The sequence below is a fragment of the Cervus canadensis genome, chromosome 4, assembly GCF_019320065.1.
Source record: "Cervus canadensis isolate Bull #8, Minnesota chromosome 4, ASM1932006v1, whole genome shotgun sequence".
NCBI classification, from domain to species: domain Eukaryota; kingdom Metazoa; phylum Chordata; class Mammalia; order Artiodactyla; family Cervidae; genus Cervus; species Cervus canadensis.
The window spans coordinates 41,583,436-41,603,997 of NC_057389.1; the positions used below are offsets into that span (position 1 = coordinate 41,583,436).

Consider the following 20,562-nt stretch of genomic DNA (forward strand, 5'->3'; position numbering starts at 1 on the left):
GTGAAAGATACAACTAAAGCCAATAATATCATTTTCTCCCATTTCCTGAGCAAATCTGTATATTAACTAGGATGATTTCTCCTGCTTCTTGTCTATTTCACACTCCTGACTTGTGTAATTAAAATGTAGCAGGTAGTTGATACACAGGAGGGAGTGTCTGTATTAAAAATACCTTTTCATAATCAAATTCAAGCACTCATCTCATTTATGGTCTGTCTACCTTAATAAATCAACTAATACTTCATTTTAAAAGCCATATAAAGCTCTATTAACTCATCTTTACACACTAATTTAAAGTGATGGGCTATTCATAAATTTTTTGCATTCATTTATTCAATAAACATTCTAAATATCTACTATATACTAAGGAAGTTGTTGAACGCTGTCACTATAAAGGTGAATAGTTTAAGGTTACCATCTCTGCAGGGGAAACAGGAAAATAAAATAGTGCAGTTCTGCATGTCTCCCCACCGCAGGACACCAGATACAGCAAAAACAAAAGAGTTGCCAGGTTTATCTGGGAGGACTTCTGAGAAAATCTGAGAAATTAGAGAAAAGCTTAAAAAGAGCATGTGTATGGAAGATCAAATATAGGTGTGATTTTCAAGCAAATTTCTGACCTTATGGGAGGGAAGTCCTGGCCCAGCTGCTTGATGAGCAGGACTGACCAAATGATTCTACCCGCCCAGGTCACAGCTGATGGGGCATCTCCTGTGGTCCATGCACAATAAGCAAGTACAACATGATGTATACAATCTGCTGAGCCAGTGAAGTCCCCTTCTCTGGAACTTCAAGTGGGTTAACAGAAGGAGACTAGGGTGGGGAGAGGTGGGGGCAGAAGGGGAAAGTCATTACAGAGAAACAGTCAAAGGCACACACATGTTGAAGATGCCAGGAAGCAGGAAACTTGGATAAACACAGGAGGTAACTGGTAGGCCCACAAAGGTAGAGGGATCCTGGCCTGCCAACAGAAGGAAATGTTTCAGGGCAATACCAAGGCCACGTGGTCCAGTAAAATCAGAGGATGGGCATCACCAACACTGCCATTGGTTCTTAAGAGCACTCTGGGTCCCATGGCCATGAGACCCACCGACGCACCAGGAGAGCCCCTGTCCTGTTTCCTCTGCAAGTATATCCTCACTCCCTTCTGCTTGAGTTAGTTTGACTGGGCCATGGCTCCTCAATCCTTCTCCAAACAGATGATGTGTCAGTGTTCTGAGTTATGGAACTCACTGCCCATTCTCTCTGGCTTTTACTGTTTTACACTGTGTCCAGTTTACAAGTATTAGAATGCCTTCCTCTGACCCTCAATGGATCTTTATCTTACTTTAGGGTAAATAAATCATGTTTTAGACACTGCACTGAACAAATTCAATTTGTCTTCATGAAAAATAGCACTTGGAAAATGGGCAGCAGAGTGTACTGATTAAGAGTGCAGGCTCAAAAGCCAGACTCCTGTGACCCAATCTCAGCTTCAGCGCTCACTGACTGTGTGACCTTGGACAAGTTATTGCACTTCTTGGAACCTCCTCATCCCATTTGTAAAACATGCATGATAGTAGTGTCTGCTTCATAGGAATTTTTATGGAGATTATACAGGAACATTACAAAGTAAGTTCTGTTTTAGTTTTTATTAAACAAATGGACATTCTCTTCTTAATCATAGATACAATGGTTTGGATTTTGTAATTTTAATGAGTGGCAAAAGAAAGAGAAGTTAGACGATCTGCTAAATGCTAGTATAGCTAGCTACAATTTATCTAGGACATACTGTGTGCCCAGCACAGACCAGGTACTTGACATCCATCATCTCATACATGTGGTCTCTATAAAATACTCAAATGTGTTTGACAATAACAAACACACATTGAAAGCTGACTGCATACCAGGCACTGGTCCATGGCTATAAATATGAATAGAATACAAGCCCTGCTCCTGAGGAGTTCCCAGTATGGTTGGGATGCTCAAGCTGGGTCAGGCAACTTCATCATCACCTTTGGTTCAATCAGCTGCAAGATGAGGATGTTTGAAGAGGTGGCTCAAGGTCCCTATTTCATCTAATAATGAATGATTTCACACTCATCGGAAAGCAAACTTTTTAAGCTTTGCCACTAATAAGCACTTGTGCTAAATGACACTGTAGACAATCAATACTGCAGTATTTTGGGAGGTCTTTGAGCCCAAGTTATTTGGATTGGGCTGCTGGAACACACTGGTAGAAGCAGCAGCCCTCTACAGAGAGAGATCTCACATGGTCAAGGTCAAGCTCCAAAGACAAAACTGTAGTGTTCAAACAGGAAGATGCCTTGCAGTCCTAAAGGACACCTAATTCACTGCATTCATTTCTGTACTGAGCATCAGAAGGAAAAGGTGTAGTTCATAGCCCACTAGGTGTCCCATTGACACTCATGCTAGAGATTTCTGCACTGCCCCACAATACATCACAGAGATGAATAAACCATATTCAAGACTAACACTGTTTGGATTCAAACCTCTACTCTGCCACTTTTTAGCTATGTGATCCCAAATCAAGTTATTGAGCTTCTCTCCTCCCTCTGAAGTTGGTATCATAATACCAATCCACATAAGGATTAAGTTAGATATTTACAAGTTGCAATGGCAGAGAGCCTGATGCAAAATGAGCCTTCAATAAATGATGATGATGATGATAATGACAAACACTAAAAGAAGGCATTTACTTTGGAACAAGCTCCTTTCCTAAACACTTCACATTTATCACCTCATTCACTCTTCACACAATCATATAAACAGGTGGGTATTGCTATTACTCCCAATATATGGCAGTACAGAGAGGTTGAAAAATTTGTCAAAGTAGCAGAACTCAGATGTGAACATAGAGCATCTTTGCCCTGAGTCTGAGCCCCTAACCACTACCCTGAGTGGGGTCTCCTATGATTTTCTGTCCCCAACACGAAATCTTCCTACAGGTCAGGTGCTAACTCAGAGTCTACACACCAACCTATGACACAGATAGCATTATTCAGTTTGCATTAAATGTTTATATAAACATAACAAGGGAGTATAACAAAAGATGGAAGCAGTGAAGGGAGAGGTCATTGGCTGTAGATAAAGAGAACTGAGTTAAGGACTGAGTTAAGGACATAATTATCAGGAACTACTCCACGCAGGAAAAGTCAGTGGATATCTTGGATGGGAAGCAAATTTGTGATCTGATGACATGGGGCAGGTTACAAAGGTAATGAACCACTTCAGCAGCTTCAGAGTTGTGTTGAAAAGCCAGGTCATTGTAGCAGTTAGCTAGAGGAAGAGGACATGAACATGAGCGGCTGAACTGAACTTAACTGAACTGACTGTATGTTGTGGTATAAAGGGGTAGGCTTTGAAGTCAGTCACCAGTTCTTTGACTTACTAGCTGTTTCCTTTAGAAAGTCACTCAACTTCTCTGAGCCTTGGGCTTTATTTTACTAAAACGCAGACTGTAATACCTAATTTGTAGGGTTGTTTGGAAAATTAAACAAGATAATTTTTTTTAACTGCCAAGCAGTGACTAGCACATATTAAGCACATGCTTAATAAATAATACTAGTTTCCTTGTAAAGCACAGTGTGTGATAAACTATGAGAGCTGAACCTATGGGTGTTTAAAACATAGGTAAATTAAACACTCTTCCAAGTAGGGGAAAACACTAGAAAAGAGTAGAAGACTGTAATTCTGTCTTGATTAATAATGAACAGCAGAGTAATCTGCTAAAAGCAGAGGGAAAAAAATTCATTTTTATTCTGATTTACATCTGGGACAAATAAAACTTGGTTGGATGTTTGTCCAGATTATTATAATGGAAGGACTCTTTCAGCATAACCCTTGGGGACAGCATAGAATGCAAATCTGACACCATAGAAAATTCTGGATGTCCGATATTGGATAAACTGCCGAGTCCTCAGAAACACTTGCAGATGACATCGCTCTTGGTTTGCCATTACTCAGAGGGTTTGATTAAGGTGTGAACTTTTCCAAATCCCAAATTACTAAACATTCCAGGTGTACCAAATAATCAGTCTTTCCTCTTGACAATCATCCAGAATCCTCACAGAAACTGCTTCATTCCTATCACACTGGATTTTGCACTGTGTTCACCCCACACTCACCAATGTAATATTGGTGAACACCTCATTCTTTCTCAAGACATTCACTGTCAGTAAATTATTATTTGTGGAATAGAATTACAATTCTAAAGGGATATGCATTATACAGTGATTTATGGAGAATATGTTTTTACCATCCAGGGAAAGACCAATTTTCTGACACTTCAGCTCTATTTGCTCAGAAGCATTAGTCTTACAAAATTATCCATTATGACTAATAATGGCATTATTCTCACCTCAGTAAGTACTTGGTTTGGTAAATCTTTAAGAACTCTCAACTTGGGCAATCAATTTAGTTAACTACAGGAAATAGCCTATTTTATATAGATTATTACCTTAATATCATATTGCTCCCCAAACTCACATAACATTCAGAGTGAACTGTAACTCAATATACATTTACATAGACATCTCACTATTGAGCCTGCCAGATGAAACATACTTGAGAAGCCAGATTTGTGTAATATCACAGTTATCTAGGTTTGAGTTCATATTCTCCACCACATTCACCCTCTAATCTTTCAGGTTCTATACATTAACTTCACGTCAAACTATGTCAATATAACAAAAACAGCCCGAAACAGGGAATGAGAGGGATACATGAGTCTCAGCTAAATTTCAGTGGAAAGATAATGAATTCCATCTTGTTCTTCTTGTCCCACCATCCAACCATCTCACTATCAAGAACCCGGAGTATTCCAGAATTATCTTCCAATCCCTCAACAACTCATATCCAAACACTAGCTGAGGTTGAGGTATGTCACTTCCATCTTTTAAATGTCTTTTGAACATTTATTCTTCATTCTACTGCCCTAGCTTCACTCTTCTATTTATATTACAATATAGAATTTTTCTACTTTAAAGTTTTTGAAATATGAAATAAAAACATCACAGAACATGTATATTGACAAATGACAACTATAGTCCCTTGGACTTAAGGGCAGATTCATGACACCTTTTCAAGCCTTAAACTTTGAGACACTTTCTCCATTATATTGCACCCTTATACGAGCAAGTATCTAGACTACAACTTGGATCATACCTCCCTCTCTCTCTTTCACTTAAAACACTTCTCTGATTTTTTTTTATATAAACTAAGTTCAAGTTCAAAAAAATGTTTACAGATTCTAATTCAGCAGTAGAACCTAATATGCTCCAATATTCTAGAACATATTATCTTAGACCCCTACAATACATTGGAAATTGACCTGTATCATCTTCGAAACTTAAAACTGCAATTCAGAAGCTTAACTTCCTGGTGCTTACTGCAAATATTAAAAAGTGAACCATTCTCCATCATTAAAATGTCTATAAATAACATATGCTGGAAAGCGTGTGGATAAAAGAGAACCCTCTTACACTGTAGGCAGGGATGTAAGTTGGTGCAGCCACTACAGAATGTTCCTCAAAAATTAAAAATAGTTACCACAAGATCCAGAAATCCCACTCCTAGACAAAGACATAATTTAAAAAGATACATGCACCTTCATATTCAGAGCAGCACTATTCACAATAGCCAAGACATGAAAACAACCAAAATGTCCATCAAAAGATGAATGGATAAAGAAAGATGTGGTAAAAATACACAATGGAATGCTACTCAACCATAAAAAGAATGAAATGCCTTTTGTATCAACATGAATGTACTTAGAAATTATCACATTAGGTAAATCAGAAGGAGAAAGACAAATATCATATAATGTTACTTATATGTGGAATCTAAAATATGGAACAAATGAACTTATCTGAAACAGGAACAGAATCACAGAGAACAGACTTGTGGTTGCCTGGAGGTAGATAGGAGTGGGAAGGACTGGGGGTTGGGGATTGGCAGATACAAGCTATTATATGTAAAACAGATAAACAACAAGGTCCTATTGTATAGCACAGGGAACTATATTCCATATGTTATGATAAACCATAACAGAAAAGAAAGTGAAAAAGAAAGCATACGTATGTATAACTCAATAGTTTTGCAGAAAGTAACACAGCATTGTAAATCAACTATATTTCAATTTTAAAAGTGAGCCCTTTTGATGCACTAACACTGGTTTATGTAATCCTCATGAGTCAAGTGCCAATAGCCCCTCTCATGAGTGATGAACAAAGGCCCACAGAAAAGAGATGCCACCCCTGCTATTATCAAAGTTCATGCTGCCTGGGAGACACATGTAAAAATTATTATCTGGAGTGATCAGTAAAATAATACAGACATAAATGGAGCTACAGGAGCATCAGGGAGGAGTTACACCAGGCAGAAAATGAAGAAAGGCAGCCCGAGGAGAAGAAATGGCCTGAGAAAAGGCAAGAAAGTCTACCTGTGCACAGATGTAAGGGATTAAAAATAAACTCTATTATTCAGGAAAGACAAATATCCACTATTCTATTTTGGATTTTCACATGAAAACCTTACTTTTAATTATGTTACGGTTACATTTCCTTATCACACAGGAGTTCTTTTATATTGCCAACATAATTACTTACTTTTGACATTACCAGAGGAAAAGAAAGCATTTTTAGGACTATGCTCTCACTAATACAAGAACTTATATATACTGTTACAGTCTTTACAAAAGCTCTAGGGAAATACCTCAGAATAACTCCAAAAATCTTTTTGCCAAGATTTTCTTTTTATTTGAACTTCAACAAGCAAATGTCCAATCTGCTGCATGGCCCTAGGTACCAAGATCACGAATTTCTTCAAGGAAGTATAAACACAAATTCTTTAAAAAAAAGAAAAAAAAAAGTGACATGGCTATATTCCTCTCCTTCTATTCCTAAAAATGGAGGAAATGATCCATTAACTATCAGGTGTAAATAGATACTGAAAATTCTTTAATGTTCTCCAAAGGCTAATTTAACACTGATGTTTCAACCTTTACCTCACAAAAACCTTCTTAATTACTACTAAAATTAAAAAAAAAAAAACCACAAACTTACTACTTTGGTCTTTATCTCATCCTTCTCCCTACATTATTTACTCAAATTATTTGTAAGTTACAGGCTATAGAAACACAGTTATCAAAATGTAGGGAAAACTCACATGAGGATCACAAAAGGAGAGAAACACCTCACAATTGGATTACCAGCCTCTGAAGAGCTGAGATTTAAAAGAAATCAATCTTCACATGTAATCTGAACAGCAACACTTTTCCCCCACCCCCATCAAAACCACTGCTTGTAGGTTATTTTGAATTTTACTACCATCACTTTCCACATTCTTTTTTCTTCCCCCATGCTTTCCCTTCCCCAAAAAGAGCTAAAGAAAACTGTATGGTCTTACTTACAATTGTGAAGTTCATGACTTTGAGAATCCAGATGGTCATGGCCAAGTTCACCAGTATTAAAATCATCAGGAGTAGGACAAAGAAATACAGGCATCTTTTCCGCCAGCCATAAATCCCCACTTTGTATACCTGCGGCCCCTCAGAGCTGGGCATGGTGGCCCGGTGATGGGTATACTGTTCCTGAGGCATCTGAAATAAATCAGCCGAGAGAGAAGCACTCATGTTAAACTGCGAGGAGAAAGAGCGGGGGAAAGAATAGGAAAAAATCAACTTGAAGACATGTGGCTGACTGCTGTCTGTATGTTTCTGCCTTCCTGACAAATCTAAAATCTGTATCCTCTGGACAAAAGTGGCTCCTCTGGATGCATGCGTGAGCCCTCTTTTTTCATGCAGCCATCTCTCATCATGCGCTCTGAGATATCCACATACATATCGCAGGTGGAGAGGGACCCACAGGAATTCACTTTCCAAATGATTCTTAGAACTCCGACATCTTTATGAGGGAGACACCCAAAGTCTTCAGGGTAAAATTGAGAATTCACTTGCAAAAGTAGATTAACCTCTACAGTTCACTGTGCTGGTGTACTATGCTACTTGGCTTCCCTAGTGGCTCAGACGGTAAAGAATCTGCCTGCAATGCGGGAGACCCGGGTTCAATCCCTGGGTCAGGAAGATCCCCTGGAGAAGGGAATGGCAACCCCCCAGTATTCTTGCCTAGAAAATCCCAAGGACAGAGGAGACTGGTGGACTACAATCCATGGGGTCGCTAAGAGTCAGACGTGACTGAGCAACTAACGTTACGCTACTACTATTTAGGCAATTGATTTGGGGTAAAATGATCTCCAAAGAAATTATTCTGTATTGCCAGAAAGTGGCAAATCAGTAGCAAAATCAGTCCATGGGGTTTGAAAAGAGTCAGAGGTAACTGAAGCGCAGCACAGTGGCAAAAGTAACAATTTTGACCCTGCCTTCCAGAGTTCAAGGAGGTGTTGACGTGCTCACTTGATTCAGGAATCCTCCAAAAGTGATAGCCTGTGTTTAAATGCCTCCCTTGACAGAGATCTCACTACCCTTTCAAGTAGTCCTTAGGAGTTAGATGATTCTAATTCTTAACAACACATTTATTTAATAAATATAAAAGAGTCTGAAAGTCAAGTAAGGTATGACTATGCACTCCAGGAGCTTACAGGCTAACGGGAAAAATGAACTAAACAGTGATTATAGTAGAGTGAGATAAATTAGAAAAAAAAATCTGCCAATATTAAGTAATATACCAATCCCCTTTAAAGTAAGGAAGGTTTCCCCAACCCCTGCTGTTGACACAAATTATACTAGCACTACTAATTAGGTACCAACACAAACCTAAGTAAACATCACTTCTATAAATTCTCCAACCAAAACAAATTTTAAAATGAAATACAAACAAAGTTACCAGTGCGTATTGTTCAAAATGGAAAATAAGTGCCTACTGAGAAGAATGATGATCTGCAAAACTACACAGCATATTGTGGTAGCAAGAGCTTTAGCACAGCATCTTCTGAGCACAGCGTCCCTGCTCTGCCATGAGCCATGCGACACAGCCCTGCTGCTTTTGTCCATTCAAATGGCCGCACAACTTTTATTTTGCTGTTTTTTACCTCATTTGGCCCTCACGTAGGCATACCGTATTCTCTAGGAATAAGGCCGTTCTCCACTTATTTTCATCTTAGTCAATAGCAATTACGGGGGTGATAAGTGGTGCCAAGGTGACCATGTGACAGACAAACTGTAGACCCTAAAATCGCACCCTTGGTTATGATGTCATCTTCTGGGTGGTTCAGAATATAATCACTGTGTGGTTTTTAGCTAATCACTAAAATGCACACATAAAATCTAAAAATCCCCCGGAGAACTCATGGCCTTTATACACCAGTGGAATTCCATTTGAAAAGCCAAATGAATTCTTACTTAAGGTCTATTCAAATGTTCAGTGAAGACCTACACACATTTATGCCATTCTGAATACTTACCTAGCACCAAAATCAGGCTCTAAAATGAGTATATGTTTAAACACATGTGTGTGGAATGAATAAGTAAAAAACAAATGAATGCATGAATGCTGAGCAAATGCTGAATGTTTTTCCACCCACTATAAAATCTACTGCCACCTGGGGTTGTCCAAGCCAAATACCAGGAGAAAGTTCTTATTTGTATCCTTGCACATTTCCACTTCTGGCTCCCAAAGCCCTGAGTTCCCAACCAAGCAGTGAGTGTCACATTATGAAAGTATCTCAATGGTATTACTCAGCCCCTTATAATTCTGCAAGTCGGGGTATTTGAAGCAACATGGGAACACAGCAATGTCATCTCTCACTGACCATTTCACACACTAAGATCAATAAGAAGGGAAGAAAATGTCTTATAAGTCTGAAGGAAATTAGACCTTTCTTTTCCAAGGAATCATATTCCATAAATTAAACTAAATCTTAGAATCCTATTTGCAAGATTCTTTGATTCTAATCAACTAGTTTTATACATCAGCTAACTTAACACTAGAGAAGCTGACCCATTTGTGTGTTGCTCCAGAGTTTGTGGGGGGTGGGTGGCAAGGACAAAAATAGCTGTTTTTGACCCTTGTAGGTGTGAAGAACAAGGAGAAATTCTTGACAAACCAGTATACAGAAGCTAGCGAATATTGCCACCACACCCTGTGCCTTTTCTCTAACATTTGTCCCAATCAATGGAGGGCATTATGTAACTTAGCTATCAAATGGAAATGAATATTCAATAAATATTTATGTAGTTGTGGATATGGACATTACACATGTGATTTCTTTTCATACCCAGGTTATTTGAACTTGACAGTTGCAATGACTATCTCCACTTAGGGTTCACAATACTGATGCCCATCAGAAGCACCTGTGGTGCTTTTAAACCACCTACACTCAGGTTAACAAAATAATAATCACAAGGGTAAGACCCAGGCATTAGAAGTTTTAAAAGTTCCCCAGATAATACTTAAGTGTAGACAAGGTTACATACCATTGACCTAGAATAATGTCTCAACCCTGATTAAGCAGTAGAACCCCAAACAAGCTTTTAACCGATACAAAATCAAATTCTGAGTGCTACAATGGAATTGGAAAGCTCCCCAGGTCATTCCAGGCATTTGGGACAAATAATCTAAAAAATGCCCCTTTTGTTTGGTTGTTTTTTATTAAGCCAGATGCCTTCCTTGCTGCCGCTGCCTCTTTTTTTTTTTTTCATTAATTTGTTTGGATTACAGTTTATTTACAATGTTGTATTAGTTTCAATTGTATAGCAAAGTGAATCAGTTGTAAATTTCCTTTTTCATAATGCAACTATTTCAAGGTAAAAATATCTTAAAGTCTAGCATATGAAACTACAGAGCTCCTCTGCTTAAAGGAAGAGTGAGGACTTGGCCACCCTTGAAGCACTTTTGCAGACCCTTTGGACTCCTAGAAACCACTAACTTTGCCCCAGTGTGAACTGACCAGCTGAGGAGCTAAAAGCCAGCAAGCCAAAGTAGTGACCCTTGAGAGGGGATCAGAACCTATATTCTCGGATACACGGTGTAGGGGCAGATTATGCATGTCATGAGGACTCCTGGGTCTGAACCGTATTACCAGCCTACCTTAAGGAGTCACATTAAAAAAAAAAAAAAATTCCAGTCTGCAATTCAAGGAAGGAGGGAGGGAAGGAGAAAGCAAGGGAGAAAGGGACCCATTTTGTACAAATGATTATAACTTATATGTGGAATCTAAAAAAGTTGGTGCAGATGAACTTATTTACAGAACAGAAATTCTGTTATGGATGTAGAAAACAAGCTTATGGTTACCAAGGGGGAAAAGGGGAGAGGGAGAAACTTGGGATTGACAATACTATATATAAAATAGATAACTAATAAAAACCTGGTGTGTAGCACAGGGAACGCTATAGTCTGTAATGACCTTTATGGGGAAATAGACTAAAAGAGAGTGGATCTATGTATAACTTATTCACTCTGCTGTACGTCTGAAACTAATACAGAATTATAAATCAACTATACTCCAATAAAGTTTTTTAAAAGAAAAAAAATACAAAGTGTTGCCAGCAAAACAATAAGGTAATGGATACATCTGTTATCAATAATTCTGCTTAGAAGAAGAAAATTTAGATAAGCTGAGTATATTGAATTTTCTAGTAAAAAAAAAACTGAAACATGTTGAAATAATAAAAATTTAAGAGGCAATCCAGACTCCAATCTGTGTTTCTTTTGGTCTTTCCTGAAAGAAATCTGCTGCACAGGGAACGAAGTTGTAGTTTCAGATTCTCCCTCGTCCAGTCTCTTCCACAGCCTTCAAAGGGGCCCTCCCTGGTAGTGTATTAACCTCATCACACATTTTTTGTAAAACCAACTAAAATAAGATGAAAAAGGCTGTCTTTTTCAACTTCCCTTTATTTTGGGTGGCGTTGGCAGATTTACATGCATTTTGAAGGTCCAAATAAGAGGAATCGGAATTGGGGGTTCACATAGTTTAGATGATATGTATTTATATGATTTGTAGCCACTTCCCTGTAGAGGTACATTATGCCAGCTCCCCATGTGTAAGAATGTCTTCCAGGAATTCTCCTTCCACCCTTGATGCCAACTCACCAAGCATGGCATCATGAAGGTACAGGACCAAAGGACACGTGGCCATGTAAATAAACATGTCCTCTGACAGCAAGCCCCAGACACACGGGGATAGCAGAGGAGCCAGAAGCTAGCTGGAGATTGCTTTTTTCTAATCATCAGTTATTTAAAATTTCAAGCATAGAATTCAGTTTTCATTGACACCCAGTCAAAACAGAAATTCTATCCTGTTAAGAATACACTCAATGCAGCACAGAAAACAAATGTTCCCCACAGTTTTCCTTTTTCTATGGGAACCATGGAAAAGAGAATCAGAATTCTTGTGTTTTCAGGGTGTGTGCACTGTCTGTCTGTATTCTGTAAGTAAAGTTGCATGCTATATGCTTCACAAACATCAATATTTTTTTAAGTTTTATTGAAACTGGAATAGGAGACAATTACCTTTCTACTGTCGTACAGAAAGTGATAGTACCACATATAACTTGTGTATGACAAGAGTTGTCATACTAAGAGGCAATCAAAGGATATGCAACCAAAACTGTAGAAGAAGTATGTCAGACACATAATTATGAATGTTATTTTTCTGGATTTTATAATAGTTCAGCTTTTAAAAATTAAAAATTTAAGTCCGTTTCTCATTTTAAGTACATGGTCATCTTTATAAACTTGAGTTTGTATTTCTAATATTGTTTTCCTTAAAATAGTCCCACAATTTATTTAAGTTTCAGGCTTCATAAAACCTGGAGAGTCTTCTGGTCCCTCCCATAAAGAACCTCAAGCATACACCAAAACTTCAGTAGAATACCATCATAATACATCACTGCTTAGCTGAGCTCAGGAAAAGTGAAAAAAGCGCAAGCGTTAGTCACTCGGTTGTATTCGACTCTTCACAACCCCACGGACAGGCTCCTCTGTCTGTGGAAGTCTCCAGGTAAGAAGAGTGGAGTAGATAGCCATCCTTTTCTCCAGGGTATCATCCCTACCCAGGGGATGGAAACTGGGTTGCCTGCATTGCAGGTGATTTCTTTCCCATCTGAGCCACCAGGGAGCTTGATAAAAGATACAACTATCTACATTCCACTGGTAGGGATTTTCTGACTTTTGAATGTGCAAGAACCACCCTGGCAAACTATAAATGCAGATTCATAGGCTTTGCATCACGGAATAATCACTTTGGTAAGACGTAGGCACATTAGCGAAATCTGTATTTTTAGCAATCATCAAAATTGATTCTGGATACAAAAGGCCCAAGGACCATGTTTCAAGAACCCAACTTTACATCCAACACAAAAAAAGCATCCCAGGGTCCACCTTTACCTCTACTTCTGTTACTTCTCACCAGATTACCCATTCCCTCCCATATCCTAAAGGCATGCTTTCCCATCCCTCACATTTTCGCTGCATTCCTACCCTGGAGCTTTCATTTCCATCATCCTCTTTAGCAGTGTACTGAGTACAACATTTTTTGCAGTCTTCAGTGTTTTGTGCACAAATCTCTTCATCATTAAACACAATCTTAGCTTACCTTTGTAATTTTTTCCACATGTTGCCTAATTTTACTCTCATTGATGCCCAGGGTCCCCAGGCCCTTGACAAATACTAAAAACTTCATATTCTCATATATCTACTGAAATGGCCCATTCAAAAATCACTAATTATGTCCCTGGTCAAAATTCAATGTCCTTTCCTTGGACCTGCTGAAGCTTTGGGTATTGACCAACATCTGCTTCTCCCCTGGAAACCTTGTCCTTCTTTAGAATTCATGACACTTCTATCCCAGGGCCCCTTCCTTCTGTCTCTGATTTCTGTCTTTCCAAACTCTCCTCTCTGCCTCTTTATCCTAAGCTCACATTATGAGTCAGTGTTATCTCTCCCATCTCAGAGACAATGGCCAGTGTTATACTTTCATTCTGTAATTCTATGAATATTAAACTCAACTTATCACTTTCACTTCAGCTTCCATCTCAAGTTAAACCTCTCTAAATGTCTTCATCCTTCTATTCCCTCATCAAACAAATTCTATAAACTGCACAGAGTCAAGATATCACAAGGAAGATTTACCTTGCCTTCAGGAAGCTCACAGGCTGAGTGTTAGGGGACTTTGAACAGCAAGTGCTTAAAGAAACAAAGTGAACCATGTAAAGTGTCTACACTGAAATATATCTAGTAATGGGAAAAAGATTACCACAGGACGAAAATTATTTTATATAGACTCAAGATTCATTTAGAGAGAACTATCTAAGGATGCAACATTTATGCTGAGATATGAAGGACAATAAAAGACACCAAAGTAAGGGAAGGGGGAAAAGAATGATTCCAGGAGGAAGAAGGAAAGCAAAGGCAACGGCCCCAATGTGGACAAGGTCTGTGTGACTCATTGTATTGAGTGAAGCAGAGAAGAGCATGAGATGAGGCTGAAATGCTGGCTGGAGTCAGATGATGCTGGGCCTTGGAGATAGTTATAAGAGATCCAAATGTTATTGAAGTGTCGGTGAAAACCAAAGGCCAAATCTAAAGCAAGGGAGTAAAAAGCTGATTTATAATAGTATAGCAATGTCTAGACCACAATAGGTACAAAATAAATATTTGTTGTTTGATGTGATTTACCATCTTGATTTTCCCTCCATCTATACCAATTATGCATCAAAAATTCTCAAAAATTGAATATTTTCAATAATGTAATTATACATGTTTGCAAAATTACATATAATAGCATGCTTTGCTCTGCTAAGTCACTTCAGTCATGTCTGACTTTGCGACCCTATGGACCACAGCCCACCAGCCTCCTCTGTCCATGGGATTCACCTGGCAAGAATACTAGAGTGGGTGGCTGTGCCCTCCTCCAGGGTATCTTCCTGACCCAGGGATCGAACTTGTGTCTCTCAAGTCTCCTGTAATGGCAAGTAGGCTCTTTACCAGCAGTGCCACTTGGGAAGCCCCATAATAGCATACATTTATTCAATGCACAAATAAAAATCAAGCCAATGCTAAATAGCAAAGAATATCCTTCAGTAAAACTAAACAGTTATAAGATCAGAAGGAAAAGAATGAAAATTTATACAACTTTTCTCCCTTACCTAAGGCACATGCAACTATATTAATGTTAGGTAGGATTAACTCCAAAGCATTACTTTACTCCTTCATGAGGCTATTTTCAATGTTCACCTGTTCATAAACAAATCCAGGTGACTTAAAGATACCTTGTTTCTTTGCACACAAAATGCAATAGGATTACATTTCCCAGAGAACAAATGTTGTAAACTTTGAGTTGCTTTGCTATTAATAAAGAGGAACTGCCAATCATCAGGGCAATGTCATAATATAAAAATCACCCATAATGATGGCTAATTAAATAGTTGCCAAGAATAATAGACATGGAATTTCCAAAGAAAATCATTCTGGATGGGTATTTTAAAAGCCTGATTTTGAGCTGTAACCTCATGGTCTCACACATTCAAATTTTCAGACACAGGATCATGCAGTATTACTGAAATCATGATCTGGACACTCATTTAATGTGACAGTCTCAAGGACAGCATCCATTTTTATGACTTGGACTTGTGCAGAACTTCCTGGTTGTGTGGTTGGTTTCACTTCTGTCACTGATCACACTACCGAGACTTGGTGACTTGGCTAGCATGAAGATTTTTTCCAATGACCTCACAAAGGCCCAACATCAGTCATAGGAGCCATATAATTTGTACAAAGGCCATGATCACTATGAAGTCTTCACAAAGATCCTTGAGCCAAGCTCAGCCTAAGTGATACCTTGGTCCTGTAGCTGTTGCTCTTCCAATTCAGGAGGTCACATTATATGCCTAGCTTAAGGCTCTTCTACACTGAGTCTCACAGTGTTAAATCCAACAACTTTGACAAGCCTTTGACATCTTAACACAGAAACTGGCCTTATCATACTCAAGTGGTCATATCCACGTTCACTCCCCTTCCTAAATCTATTTATAGTAGATACCAGATAGTTACCAGAAAACCTTATATTGCTCTCCTTCCTATATTTTATCAGTTGATATAAGGATGATGGAAGGTCTTTGGGCAGAAACATACACAGCTGGCCTCCTTCATGAGGCTGAACTCCTATTCTAGAAGAACGCTGTTAGAAACCATCACTTTCTGTGTTCAATGTTTTTGTTTCAGTTGGGTTCTTCGTCAGGAGAAGAACAAATATTTTCTTTCTTTCCTCCCCAAATAGAAGAGATATCTAGAAAACCATTACAGTATCTGCATTATCAGTCATCTGTGGAAAATGATAATGTTTTGAGGGATGATTTTAAATAAAAATCAATAAACTTTCTAAAGACACATCAGTGCTATCAAGTTTCTTGAAGCTTTTTCTTTGCAGCTTGTAAAATTTTATGGGCCATGATCCACTTACTAATAGGGTAGAGATGAGGATAAGGAGGCTTTGGGAGGCATTTTATTAAGGCTTGCCAGACTCTTCCACCCCCGCCCCCCCCGCCCCAGGCTTCATAGTGTCTTGTTCCATAAGGGGGTTTATGGGAGTGCTAATGAGTGCAATTCTCTGTACAGTCACATACCATGGGAAAAAGAAACATAACAAAACACAGACCTGGCAGGTGAAGGGAACCCCAATCCCAGTCTGTTTTTCAACAGGAAAAAAAAATTGTGACCATCTACTATGTTGTCACCCTGTTTATTTATAATGAGAAATGCCTGGCTGGATGAGTTTACAAGCTAGAAATCAAGGTAAGAAAGAGAAACATTAACAACCTCAGTATGCAGATACCACTCGAATGCCATAAAGCAAAGAGCAACTAAAGACCCTCTTGATGATGGTGAAGGAGGAGAGTGAAAAAGTCAGCTTAAAACTAAATATTAAACAAACAAACAAACAAAAAAACTAAGCTCATGGCATCCAGCCCCATCACTTCACGGCAAATAGAAGGGAAAACTGTGGAAGCAGTGATGGATTTCCTCTTATTGAGCTCTAAAATCACTATGGATGGTGACTGCAGCCATCAAATCAGAAGATGATTGCTTCTGGGCAGGAAAGCTATGACAAACATAAACAGTGTGTTGAAAAGCAGACATATTACTCTGCTGACAAAGGTTTGTACAGTTGTGAGAGGTGGACGGTAAAGAAGGCATGCGTGCATGAAAAATCACTTCAGTCGTGTACGGCTCTTTGTGACCCTATGGACCCCAGCCCATTCAAGCTTCTCTGTCCATTGGATTCTCCAGGCAAGAATGCTGGAGTGGGTTGCCAATTCCTTATCCAAAAGAAGGCATAGCACCAAAGAATTGATGCCTTCAAACTGTGGTGCTGGAGAAGACTCCTGAGAGTCCCTTGCACTGCAAGGAGATCAAAACACTCAATCTTAAAGGATATCAACCTTGAATACTCATTGGAAGGATGGATGCTGAAGCTGAAGTTCCAGTATTTTGGTTACCTGATGTGAACAGCTGACTCTGTGCTTTCCTGATGCTGGGAAAAATTGAGGACAGGAGAAGAGGGCATCAGAGGTTGAGATGGCTGGATGGCATCACCAATGCAACAGACATGAACTTGGGCAAACTCCGGGAGGTGAGGGACAAGGAGGCCAGTTCTGCAGTCTGTGGGCTCACAAAGAGTCAGACACTACTGGGCAACTAACAACTATGTGCCAGTTACCACAGTAGAGCCTGGGGCTATACAGGTCTCCAAAAGAATAAGTAGGGTATGTCTGTCTTTACTAAGCTTGTATTTTTAATGAGACAGGTGGACAGTAAACAAGTAAATGGATGAAACCATTAGAACTAGAGTAGGTGGGAGGAAGTAAACAAGGCAGTTTCCCTGATAGAGAGTAGGGGGTGACCCACGCTGGTCATGGAAGCCCCCTGACCAAGGGGCCACTCAAGTGAGACCTAGAGTTAGAAGTTTTCTGGCAGGGGACAGAAGCAAGTATCTCAGCCTTAAGAGCATCCTCAATGGAAGCAGGACAGTCAGCAGGGTGGGCACTGAATGAGCTCAGATCAAAGAGTTGAGAGAGGGGTTTGCAGAGAGAGACTGTGGATTAACTATACTCTGCTTCAGCCTACAGTAATAGTTCAGAATTAACATGGCTGACCAATAAATACATTCAGCTATTTAGAAATAAATGATATAAACCAAGTGAGCTAGGGTTAATGCTGCTATGGCATGTTAGAATTTCCAGAACACTTAAAAGTAAACAGGAATTACATCACTGTTTACAACTGTAACCAGTTTATATAAATAGCAAGCATAAGCAAGTCCTCTCCCAGGTTCATTACAGTTTCTAGAATTTATTGTAAATCTGAGTCATTTTGGATGATTCTGGCACATAAATAATTTTACATTAGGCATGTTAATTTTTGAGGTTTCAGATTTAAAATGATCTGCTTTCAAGGTTGTTTTCACTCAGCCATCCGTACAAGGTTTTAGTCTTGGATTGCTAATGTTTGACACAGTTTTGACAATTGTAACAACACTGTACTTTTAGCTTTGATTTAACAATCAACATTTTTTACTTGTAAAATCTGCCCAGAAGAGTGAATGTCTATTTGTATAAAATGATCCAGGAATGGCATTTCCTATTTAAATAAATATTTGGACTAATTGTAAGTTAGGTATTACATCTTCTAGTTTTTCAAGAATTTGAACAGGTTAAGTGTTGAACAGTTTTACTGAAAAAAAAATTAGACAAGTGCATATATTTAAAAGAGCTGAAGGAGATACAGTTAAAATCTCTTTTTCATTTACACATTCAGCCTTTCTCCACAGAGGCAACTATTACCAACTTCTTTCTTATCCCTATATAAATGTTCAATACACATGCAGGCTTTATGCAATATGTACACTCAAAGCATCTATACTCACATTTAAATTTTTCTTTTTTACAAAAAGAAGGGGATATTTTCATTCTTTACTGTTCCCAATCTAACTTGATTTACTTAGCTAGCTCAGTGATAGTCCAATAAAAAACATAAAAATCTGTTTTTTAAGTTAGCTTAAAATTGTATGGTACATGATATTTAACTCAACCAATTTTGGGGGGTGAACATAGGTTGTTTCCACTAGTTTTCTGATACCAGTGCTTATTTAAACAAATAAATACCTAACTGGGTATTGCTATGCACTGGCAGTAGTCATTAAGCAGTAAAAGGCAGAATCCCTGCTTATTGGTTCTTACATTTTAGTAGAAGAAATGACAGACAGACAAGCAAATATCGAGCTTGTCATACTTACTCTTGGGAGAAGTCCTATGAACAAAAGCATAAAGCCAGAGCAGGGGACAAAGACTGGGGAAGTCCTTGTCTGTAGGACGGTCAGGGAAGCCTCTCTGTGGTAGAAATATTTGAGGGAAAAACATGAACAAGCAAGAGAGTAAAGCATGAGGACATTTGGGAGTGCACTCCAGTCGGAGGAAACAATACCAGCAGGTGTATAGGCCCCGAGGCAAGGGCTCACTTGGCATGTTTCAAGAGCAGTATGGATACATCAGGGCATACACAGGGGAGAGTGTCTGAAAGTAAGCTTGGAAGTGCAGGCAGAAGGGCTGCACCTTGGGTCTTATAGGCCAGTAACACCGCAGGTATGACATTGACTGTGATAGTAACTATCAGAGAACCAGGGCATAAGAGTGATCAGATTTTCCCTTTGGAATTCTTCTCATTCTCTAAGGAACATACTGCAGGGGACAGGAATGCCAGTAGAGAAACTGGGGGCTTGTGACTCCTGCAGTCACCCAAAGAGGGTGACAGTAGCTCAGATTTGGGTGGAGGCTGAGTGGGAATGTGACCAGTTGCTATATTTAGAAAGTAGAGCTAAGAGAATTTGCTGTTTCCCAAGACAGAGAGCATGTGTAAGTAAAGGACAGGAGTCAAGGAGAACGCTAGGGTTCCAGCATGAGCAGCAGGGTGAATGATATTGCCCTTTATCAGGATGGAGAACCTTGGGAGACCAGCGGCTTGTGGAGCGGGGGCGAATGGAGTCAAAGGAGGGGCGGGGAGATAGAGCTCTGTTTAGTCATGTTGGTTTTGAAATGCACAGAAAAATCCACGGGGGTGGAGTCACAAAGGCACTCAGAAATGAATCTGGAATTCAGGGGGAAGACAGGGCTCAGAAATGAAATGTGTAAGTTTTCTGCATATAAGTAAAGCCACAGGAATGGGTTACACAGGTTTCACAGATGTCCCAACAGACCTCTCAGAGAAGACCTGAGACACTGAATTGCTAGGTTAAGGTAGGTTTGAGTGTGTGTGGGTGTTGTGTAGATATTATCATCAAAGACTTTCTCCAAAGTACAAAACACTTTATATTTAAATTCAAAATCCTTATCTCTGATGAATTAGAAGATATTTCAGTATAATTATGAGCATTCATTCTCACTGTCCTAGAGATTTAGATGTGTGAGGTGTCAGCTGAGGTCATTTCAGACAGAAATATCTTTGTGAAACATACATACCTATCTGTACTAGGCATTATCAGATACATTAGCTCATACATTCCTGACAGCACTCTAGGGGATCAATCTTATTAAAACTATTTCATAAATTAAGA

At 39.0% G+C, this 20,562-nt stretch overlaps 1 long non-coding RNA gene across 5 annotated transcripts in view; it reads right to left on the reverse strand.

Annotated features, from left to right (window-relative positions):
* Nucleotides 1-20,562, reverse strand: part of LOC122439649 — a 173,126-nt gene that overhangs the window by 142,915 nt on the left and 9,649 nt on the right. For 2 of the 5 annotated variants that reach the window (XR_006268949.1, XR_006268952.1), the window contains exon 2: nt 7,412-7,600. This is a non-coding gene — a long non-coding RNA (uncharacterized LOC122439649). The other 3 variants (XR_006268951.1, XR_006268948.1, XR_006268950.1) reach the window with 3 other exon arrangements.